The sequence below is a fragment of the Sus scrofa genome, chromosome 7 (genome assembly GCF_054392235.1).
Source record: "Sus scrofa isolate SSC_HxYL_T2T_F1_AM1 chromosome 7, Sscrofa_HxYL_maternal_Yorkshire_Landrace_v2.0, whole genome shotgun sequence".
In the NCBI taxonomy this organism is placed as follows: Eukaryota; Metazoa; Chordata; class Mammalia; order Artiodactyla; family Suidae; genus Sus; species Sus scrofa.
In genome coordinates, this window is record NC_139389.1 from 13197671 (window position 1) to 13207853 (window position 10183).

A 10183-nucleotide genomic window follows, 5' to 3' on the forward strand; every position below is an offset into this window, starting at 1 on the left:
AAGGGTCCTGCTAGGACATCTAGCCCTCACTATGGGGACAGCAATTTCGTCTAGAAATGCCCAGCAGATTTCTGCTCATCTCATGGGCTATCATATCACCAGCCCTAGCCCGACGAAAAAACACAAAACACACTCTTTAGCTTTTAAGCCTCTGTAGCAGGGATGTCAGGAGAGAGGAAGTGGGGGATAGACCTTCGGGTGCCAATGAATGGGACCTTCCACAAGAACCTGCCATATGAGAGGCTTATTAAAGGGCAGTTATTGAAATGTTAAATAAACCTTGAGGTTTGCCATGAATCTATGCTCTTGTCTTGATCTCTGTGCCCTTCAACAATGAACTTATTGCAAAGACTAAACAAGAAAGTGTTGGCTGGTTTTGGTGTGTGGACGGTGGCTTTATGGAGTTGCATCTTGTAATGATCCTGGGATTATGGGAATTCGGTGACTTGGGTCATGAACTCCATTATGTTGACATTGGCCTTCAAGGTAAAGATCCACTATTAAGCTGGGTTTTATGTCTATTTTAACACCTTGGACTTGCAAGTAAAGGAGATTAGATGAAACCCCCAAACACACTGAAGATCGTGAAATAATGAAAATGTAAGTGGAAGCATGAAAAAGCATCCTTTATCATCCTTAACAGCTTAAGTAAAAATGACTGACTATTCTCAGAGTCAAAAATAATTCAGGATTTAATTGGCAAGGGTATTTTAAGGTTCTGTCTTTTTCTATTTTTCTCCTGCCTTGGTGAAGCTATGAATTATGTTGCAGGCACTGAGCATCTTGAAATAGTAGTTACTAAGACAACGTCTTGAATTAAGAATTAATTGAATTTTTAAAAATTTTCCTGTATATGCATACAAACATCTTGGCATGGTGCTTCTCTTTTTGTCTTGGCCCAACATCTTCCTAACAGGAGACAAGAGTCCTTAGATTCTAAAAGTTAGTGTTTTCACACCTCCATAAGTAAGCAGAATCCTTTCAACTAGATAATCTTTTTCCTCAGGGAAAGCTACTTACTACACGTAACAGAGTCATATTATATCCTTAGCAGGTCTCCAGGCTGCTTTCCCCCAAATTACAGTAAATAGCTACTATTATCCAAATGTCGATTCCAGAGTTCCCTTGATTATTTGTCAGCGATGCCCAGGCTTGTTTACTGTTTACGTTTCTTAATTTCTTGTGTGCACAGGAGGTTCCCCTAATGTGGCAAATTATGCATCTTGAATTTGAGCTACATAAGAGCTGGCTGATGAGATGAACTAAGTATTCCAGCAGAATGTTTCTGTTCTCTCTAGAATCGTAAGCCTGGCTGTAGATACAGAAGGTTAGGGCAGAAGGCACTGCTAAGAACACACAACTCAACCTACTTATGATAGTCATAGAAAATCAGCACAGATTAGCTCAGTCACTTTCCCAGAACTGTTAACTAGTGGCAGAAGTAAGATGAAATCCCAGGTCTTCATAAGCTTGAAACGCTTTCACACCCATTCATGGAGAAAATATGCCAATGGCCCTCTCCCCATCAGCCTCATTCCCCACCTCTGGGCCGAGTGTCAGGCATTATACCAGGTGCTAGAGATACTAAAGAGATGGAGACATGAGCTTAAAGAACTCATAATTTTTAGAACCTTTCAGAGGAGTGGGAAAAAAAAGTGGGAAAGCCCTGCAGGAAGTAAAGTCCTCTCTGCCTATGTAAGAGAGAGAACAGTAGCGTTGGTGGGGATTTAAATTAACTGAAGTCTCTGCTCTTACTGATTCTGTCTTCTCGAAATGGTCTTTCTCAAAAGGTCATGTAATGGCTTTGTGTCCAGCAGAATGAGAAAACAAATCTTGGCTGAGTCTTTTACCTCTCGGCATCTCAGTGTCTTTATCAATAAATAAGGGTGATGACAATGCTTAACCCTTAGTCTTGTGACAATAACAGAGAACCTCTAATGTGTGCATTAAGGGGAGACCTTTCTCTACATCAGGTGGCCTTCAGAGAAACTTGTTTTCTTTGTATATTTATCTGCCTAGTTTTTTCCTCCATCAGTTTGCCCTTCAAGGCTGCCAGAAAACTTGCCTCAATACCCTCCCTTTTGTGCCTCTTGGATCTGGTGACTCCCAAAGCTGCTAGCAAAGCAGAACCCTTAGAAATTTACAAGAGTGACTGTGGGTTAGAGGAGGGGAGAGCTCCGTAGGATGTGTGGCATGGAGAGATGGGAAGAAAGTTGCAGCAGCCACCATGATTGAAGAGTGGCTGCCAGCCCTTCAACCCAGGCCAACTCTAGAGCAGACGTTTGAATACAGAGCCTTCAAGCCCCAATGTTCAGGATTTCCACTCCCTGTTCATATCTCACCCCTGCCATATGGGTACCACTGGGGGCTAGTGTAGCATGATTTAGGCAAATGTCATTCTCTATGCTGAGAATAGTTGGAATCTTCCTAGGTTTTTTAATAATTCTAAAACAAATGGTGGTTTTCTTCATTGTAAAAAAGAATACATGTCATTTTTAAGAGTCAGAAAAAGAAAAATATTGAAATACCAACACCTAATAATTCGAAACTTGGCCATCTTCTAACACAAGCATGGCAACGAATTGTGGAAAACGCTTTAATAAATAAATACCAATATTTTAGCACTGTTACAGGCAAAAAAATGCTTTTGTTGGCTTAAGCTTTAAGGTGTCACAATAGTAATACATATGTTCAGAGAATTCATTTGCATCATTTCAGTATCTTGATCGTATGTATATTATGTATATTTAGTATAGTATGCATATTTTGTGCCCATAAATTGGGGAACATAAGTGAGTATACATTATGTCAAGGACAACTTTGATCTGTAATCACAATAAGTTAATATTTAGTACTTTATGCTTTCTGGACATTGTGAAATACAAAAATAAATGCCCTCGAAGAGCTCAGAGTCTAGTATGGGAAACAACCATTTCGTAGCTGCCAGAAACTGACCTCATTGTCTTGCTAGCAGCTACCGACTTGGTCCAAGATTCTAAAAAAAGACATCCCAACTCACAAATCAACTCCAATTTGTAGAAGAAATGCAGTTGCACACTTACCCCTGGTTCTATTGTCTTCTTTTTCTGTCTCTGGCTACTGCATAAACTGCCTACTCAAGGAGAAATGCAGTGTTGCTGAGACATTGTCCTCCTCACACATTAAAATGTAGGGTTGGAGGACATTATGCCCTTGGGTCAAGCCATTTGGGCTTTTACATTTTTAGATTATTCATAGACATTTTTGCCCTAAATTACCTAAATATCTGCTTTAGTTCTTTAATTTTATGTGTCCTCATAGGATAAGATTGAGTTATATTCAAAAGAATGTTTGTTTATCCAGCTATCTGGTAGACCAGAAAAAAGGAGACATATTTACCCAAATTGGAGTTGCTTGGCAACTGCATCAGCTCTCCATTCTAGTTAACCAGCTGTGGATGGAGCTGTTAGGGTCCAAGGATTGAGCTAACTCACATATTTACAGGAGGTCTGGAGCGAAGGCCAGCCTGAGGTATGATCTCAATAGAATCAATGCTTCTGGCATTTACAAGATAATAGACTCTCGGATTTGAAAGGGGCCTAAAATGTTATTTAATATAAGTGCCATGCTGTCTGTAACTTCACTGCTTAGCTGTGGACCAACTGCTGCATGAACATCTGCCAGATTCAGTTGAACTATTAAACTCAAAACTTTTTTCAAACAATGCATTAGCATACTTGAGTTTAAACAGATGGTGAGATTTCCAAACAATAACAATGTTTATATTTCAACATTTTTTGTTCTCTGATTTTTTTTTTAAGGACACACATTCTTTTTACAATGAAGAAAACCCTTATTGTTTTGTCCCATCTTTGGATAGTTTTTACCCATAAAAATTCTTTCTTAAGACTGAGGGAAAAAAAAAACCTCTCTCTTAATTCTTCCCATTAAAGACAGTTTACCTGTTGGTACCTTATAAATCAAATTTCTTTCCCAGATGACAGCTTAGCAATACTTTATCTTTAAAGTTTTTTCTCCAGGCTAAATTTTCCTTTTCTTTAATCACATCTCACATATATAGTGCCAAGTCCTTCATGATCTTGGCCAGTCACCTCTAAACTCAAACTCATTTTCATATATTGCTTTTGAACTGGGATTCCGATTGTAGATTGTAGCCTTCCAGGAATCACAGAGTACACTGGGACGACACCCTAACTTGAGTTGATGCCATGCTCAGCTGATACCATGCTTCCATTAAGGCAACTCAAAACTGCAGGACCTGTTTGATACAAACAATATTTGATGTTGATACATATTGAGTTTATTGAAGACCAAAAACTTCTGGGGCTTGTCCACATACATAGCTATTAAACAAAGTCTCCTCCATGGTATGCATATGTTTTAGAGTTTTTTGGACCTAAATGCAAGGCCTTAAATTTACCTTGCCAAAATCGCATCTTATTTAATTCTGCCCCTCCAGTTAACCAAATCTCCCAATTCTTCCCTCCAATATGTCCTTTCTTTCAGCTTGATGTCAAATAAATATATGATGAATCACATTGTTTACACTCTTACCCAAGTAGATGACAAAAATGTTTAATGGATAAAAAGGCAGAGTCCCATTGTAAGACTTGAAATCTATCACCAGACTGACAGTGATCCATTAATCCACCCTTGACTACAGTTGTTGCCTCTCTTCCTAAGGAATATATACTATGAAGGACCTTGTCACATGCCTTCCAGGAGCCAGAAGAGAGAACTAAGATGTACTGGCCACCTCTGCATTCAAGTAGTTTATACGACCTCATTTAATTCACTTGTTTATTCAGCAAATAGTTATCGATCATGCCACATGCTGTTCTAGGCTCTGGGGGATGTAGAGTAAAACAACGAATAGAGAAGCAATGCGATCCTACTCTGTAACACAGGGAACTATACCTAATCTCTTGGAATACAACTTTATGGAAGATAACATGAGAAAAAGAATGTCTATATATGTGTGTGACTGGGTTACTTTTGCTGTAGAGCAGAAATTGGCCCAACATTGTCAATCAACTATACTTCAATTTTTTAAAAAAGTGGTTTCTTCGTACTACCATACATACAAGTATTATCCTTTATCCTCATTTTGCAGAGCAGAAGAATGAGGCCCAGAGATGTGAACTAATTCCCAAAGCAAACATATAATAGCATCGGAGCCGGGATCCATTCTTAATTTTGACCATGTAAATATCTTTTTCACTGCTGGATGCCGTCTCTGAAGTCCGCACCCACTGTAGCTGCCCCACCCTCAACACTTCAATTTCTTCACTTTTTTGCATTCTAAGCAAAATGGTTTCCACTTTATTAAAAGTCCTATCTATAGAGTCTATACCTTAACCCTAAGGAGTGATTAATGGTGGGGATTATAGGCATCACAGTAAACTGATAGGGAAAATGTTTGGGACAACCAGGCTCTTCATTTATTAGGAATCACTAGCTTTCTATGTTTTCCTTTGCAGCTGCTCACTTTTGATCTGATTGTTATCCTCTTAATATGAATCCACTTCTTGGAAAAATGAAGAAGAGCTCTTGAGGGGGTGGTGCTGCGGGTGGATAGACAGGCGGAAGCACATTCGATTTCATGCTCGTAAGTAATAAAATGTGCCTCAATTATGGTAAGTGATTGACTGAACCATAACCCTGAGTCATGCCGTGGAAAAGAGGAGGAGAGTCAAGGATGTTCAGTTCTCTTGGGTCCCAGAGAAAACACGACTGCTGGGTTTAATGTAAAAGATGCCAGCAAAGTAGTTTAGCATCTCTTTATTCTTTTGGTAAGAAATTTCAGTTCATGTCCTTAATCTTTCACAATTAGCCTTTCCCCTCTAAAAGAATCATAATGAACTAGACTTTTATTGAAAAAGTAATAAGGGAAATTGGATTAGTGTTTTTAGCAGAACAAAGAATAAAAGAAAAAAAAGAATCCTCCCAAATTCCTAAGTCTCTGTGCCACTCATAAACAACCATTGATTGTAGTTACACCTGTGTCTTCTACGCCTCATTGTGTGTGTGTGTGTGTGTGTGTGTGTGTGTGTGTGTGTGTGTGTGTGTGTGTGTGTGTGTGTGGCTTTTGTCTTGGAGTTCTCTCCATGTAAGACAGGAAGTTGCCACATTCTCTTTAATGCTTGCATTGTATGCTCCTGTATGAATGTATAATATCTGATTTAACCAGGCACCTCTGATGGACATTTACCTTGTTTCTAATCTTCACAATTGAGAGCAATTACTTTTATTTATTTATGTGGTCTTTTTGTCTTTTCTAGGGCCGCACGCACGGCATATGGAGGTTCCCAGGCTAGGGGTCGAATCAGAGCTGTAGCCGCCTGCCTACACCAGAGCCACAGCAACGTGGGATCCGAGCCTTGTCTTCAACCTACACCACAGTTCACCGCAATGCTGGATCCTTAACCCTCTGAGCAAGGCCAGGGATCGAACCTGCAACCTCATGGCTCCTCGTTGGATTCATTAACCACTGAGCCAAGACCGGAACTACAGAGAGCAATTGTTTTAAATTAATTAATTATAATTATATAACATGGGAGTTCCCATTGCAGTTCTGCAGGTTAAAAACCTGACAGTGTTCATGAGGTTGCAATTTCGGTCCCTGGCCTCGCTTGGTAGGTTAAGGATCCAATGCTGCTGCTAGCTTTGGCATAGGTTGGCATGTGGCTTGGATCTGGCGTTGCTGTGGCATAGGCCTCAGCTGCAGCTCCGATTCGACCCCTAGCCTACGAACTTCCATATGCTCCAAGTGTGGCCTTAAAGAAATAAATACAAGAAAAAATAAAGTAAAATAAATAAAAGTATATAACATGTACCAAGTGCCAAGCCGTGTTCTAAGTACCTACAAAAGTGAGCTCATTTCATCTTTGAAGTAGGCACTGATATTATCACCTCTGCTTTACAGATGAGGAAACTGAGAATAGAGCAATGAAGTACCTGTCCCAGGTCACACCGCTGTAAAAGCCAGAGCGAGACTTCACACCCAGGCTGTTCTGGCTCAGGAATCCATCCTAACCTTTGATGGGCTTTGATTCCTCTTCATTGCTGCCACACAATTGTCTATTCCTGAAGCAGATCGGTTGCTAGGCATAAGGAATAAAAGATGCTTTGGGTAGCCAGCATTAGCATGCGGGGGGAAAAAAAAACTGAGAAGAGAAAAAATAGATGACAAAATGCATAGAGAGCCACTTTTATTCCACTCTATCACTGCTAATTCTCAACAACCTCTGCAAAGCATTTTGAAAGGCAGACAGACCAAACCCTCCTAAGTGATAAATTCCCCTGCAAGTATGAAGTCACTTCAACCAGACATGGTGAAGGAGTGGAAGCAACAGCTTTTAAATCTTGCAGAAAAACAGTACAGACATGAATGCAATTTTGTACAAATCTTCATTGGGATGCATGATTTTAAGTTAAGGGTAAATAATCGAATCTAGGCTTTTTAAAAGAAGAATTTGTCTGAAGACATCTTTTTTTTTTTTTTTTTTTTTTTTTATCAGAGCTACAATTCTCAGTCAGAAGAGAAGCAATTTGGTTGTTCTGAAAAGCTCAAAAGCCAAAATGCACTCGATTCTTTTCCTCAGATGCCATGCAGTTGGTTCTCTGGTGCCAGTTTTATATTTCTTAAAGATAACATTGCATGCTGCCAGTAGTAATACTATTTGAATCTCATAAGTCTTGAGGGGAACCTTGTCAACGCTTTAGGTTTTAAACTTGACAACCACCACCCTCCTGTTCTCAAGTGGTAAAAACAAAAAATAACTGCCAGTTTCATTTAGTTAACACTAATTAGTTCACTGCTCTAATTTTACATCTGGCCTTTGGCACAGCTGAAGCTTTGCTGGTAATTAGTCACGACATACATGGTTGCACATCTTTGAAAGTCTGAGGGAGTTCCTCTGTGGCTCGGTGGGTTAAGGACCAAGGGCTTGGGGTACTGACATGGTGCAGGTTTAATCTCTGGCCTGGGAACTTCTGCAAGCTGCAGGAGTGGCCATAAAGAAAGAAAAAAAAAAGTTTAAGGGTATTAATCACCTTGAGAAAAATCGTTTTGATCAGAACACGAGAGCTCTCCGTCCGAACAATGTCTTTACTGTTGTTACGGGTGGTGGGAATGCAATTTGAACTCCAGGATGAAAAAATTAGAATACATGGAGGCAGTTCATGCAAAATATATGCAACTCTTGGCAGCCAAAAGAGAAAAATTCAGAAAAGGAGGGGCTCATCTGGAGGACACGAATTAATTTGGTGACCTGATAAAAGAAAAAAAAGAGATTTTCCAGGATTTAGAAGAATTTACAAAGTTCCAGGAATACTGAAAATCTTTGAAAGTCTTCTCGATATTTCCTTTGACAACCCCAGAGGCCATTCCCACCGAAGATTCAGTCTGTTGTCTGCCCCCACACTTCCAAGTCCAGGATCTGATGCTCCCCTGTATCTGCTAATTCCCCTCCCATCTAGCATGACCTCATCACTCCAAGAGGGAATGTGCGTTCTCACTGGCCATTTGAATCTTCTGCATCCGTGACTGACCCTCCCACGTCAGTCCCCAACAAGGGTTCTTCTGCCCAGTGTCCTTGGAGCCAACAGAATGAGACAGAGTTGGTTCAGAAGCCAAGGAAAGATTTTTTTCTTGGACCAAAGCATGGAGAGGTGAGGGCTCCCGCCCTCCAGAGCAGGCTCTCCCCACGGGCCGTGGGTGGAGCAGCTTTATAGGGATCTGGTCAGCAGGGAGGGGAGGGGCGTGCTCGCAGGAGGGCGGGCACAGCTGAGCTGCGCCTGCGCTAGATGGCACCGAGGCCTCCGCATCTCTGCGCGGGGCCCACCTCGCCATCTTGAATCAGGGTGTCGATGGCAGCATCTCCGCACGCGGCCGGGTGGGCATCAGAACAGCCATTTCTCAGTAGGAACGCAGGCCTGCAGCGCCGGATGGAAGGCCTCTGCACGCCTATGAGCAAGTGAAACTGGACTAAGCACCAAGAAAAAGGAAAAAAAAAAAAAAAAAGGTGAGACTTTATTACCCAACCTCTGTTTTACTTTCCCTGGGAATTGTTCATGGGCTTTGCCTGGTGACACTTCTGCAAGTAAGAGATGAATCTTCTCCAAAAAATAGATGTAAACCATTGCTCTTTTTGCAATGAAATCAAATCTGATCAAGCACCAGAAGTACTAAGAACTTCAGACAGTCATGGGGATAATTGTGTTTGATTTTACATTATCTGTGTGGGAAAAAATTGTGAAAGCCTTTGAAATGTACTGAAAGATTCCTGCGGGTTTTCAATGGAAAATATGTTCAGTTTAGAGCACACTCTTCTGGATTATCTGGTTCGTTGGGGCTCGTATCTTTTATTGCCTTTATTTTACAACTCTGTAATTTGTAGGTAATAAATGCAATGCTAATATTTTTTGTTAGTAGACCTGCTGCTGACTAGGAAAGAGACAATTGCTTTCTCTCTGCTACCCTGCAGACCTAGCCATTTTTTTGCATCTATTTGCAGATTTGTTTCTTGATTTTTTTCTATGCCTCCACCTTTTAAATTCTCCTTGAAACCAGCTGTAACATCTTATTGGTTCCCTTAGTAATTAAGGAGTTAAATTTTTTGGCACTTACTCATTTTAGATGTAGTATAAAAAGCCATGATTTTGTCTTTTATGAAAATTATTTTTAATGATTTAACAAATTGCTATATATGCCAATTAATTCACTTTTAAAATTACTCAAGCCAGCACTTCATTTTGCAAGAGAATCTCTAGGTTCTCTTTCGGAGGAATAGGATGTGGAAATATGATTATTCCTCCCAGCTCTGCTCATCATTCTTATCTTGCAAGTAAATTTTTTCTCTATAATTTCATAAGATCTTTTGTGTCCCTTATAAATGTTACATTAATCAACTTCCTTGGGGCCTTAAGTCAGGAAAACTCATTAAAGAAGAGACATTACAGCTCTTCAGTAGTGGGCTAGGTTTTCATTTTTCCCCTTCACTTTTGTTGTTCTTTTTAATATCAATGCAATCCTTTTCTTTCTCTTTTATAACTAATACTTATATAGAAAATATGTTTGTGATGGGGCCCAAATTCAAAAAATGATCCTAAAGAGATCTTTAAGTTATACATAGGTCCTGCATAATTTGTTCAAATTCTCCTTGTGCATAAATTAATGCTG

General features: G+C 40.1%; 1 long non-coding RNA gene across 1 annotated transcript; it reads right to left on the reverse strand.

The window, feature by feature from the left end:
• Positions 1-2585: 2585 nt before the first annotated feature.
• Positions 2586-8705, reverse strand: LOC110261789 (uncharacterized). Its single transcript, XR_014809686.1, has 4 exons — positions 8521-8705; positions 8056-8273; positions 6958-7103; positions 2586-4258 (listed from the first exon to the last, which is right to left on the reverse strand). It is a non-coding gene; the product is annotated as an uncharacterized LOC110261789 (long non-coding RNA).
• Positions 8706-10183: the final 1478 nt, after the last annotated feature.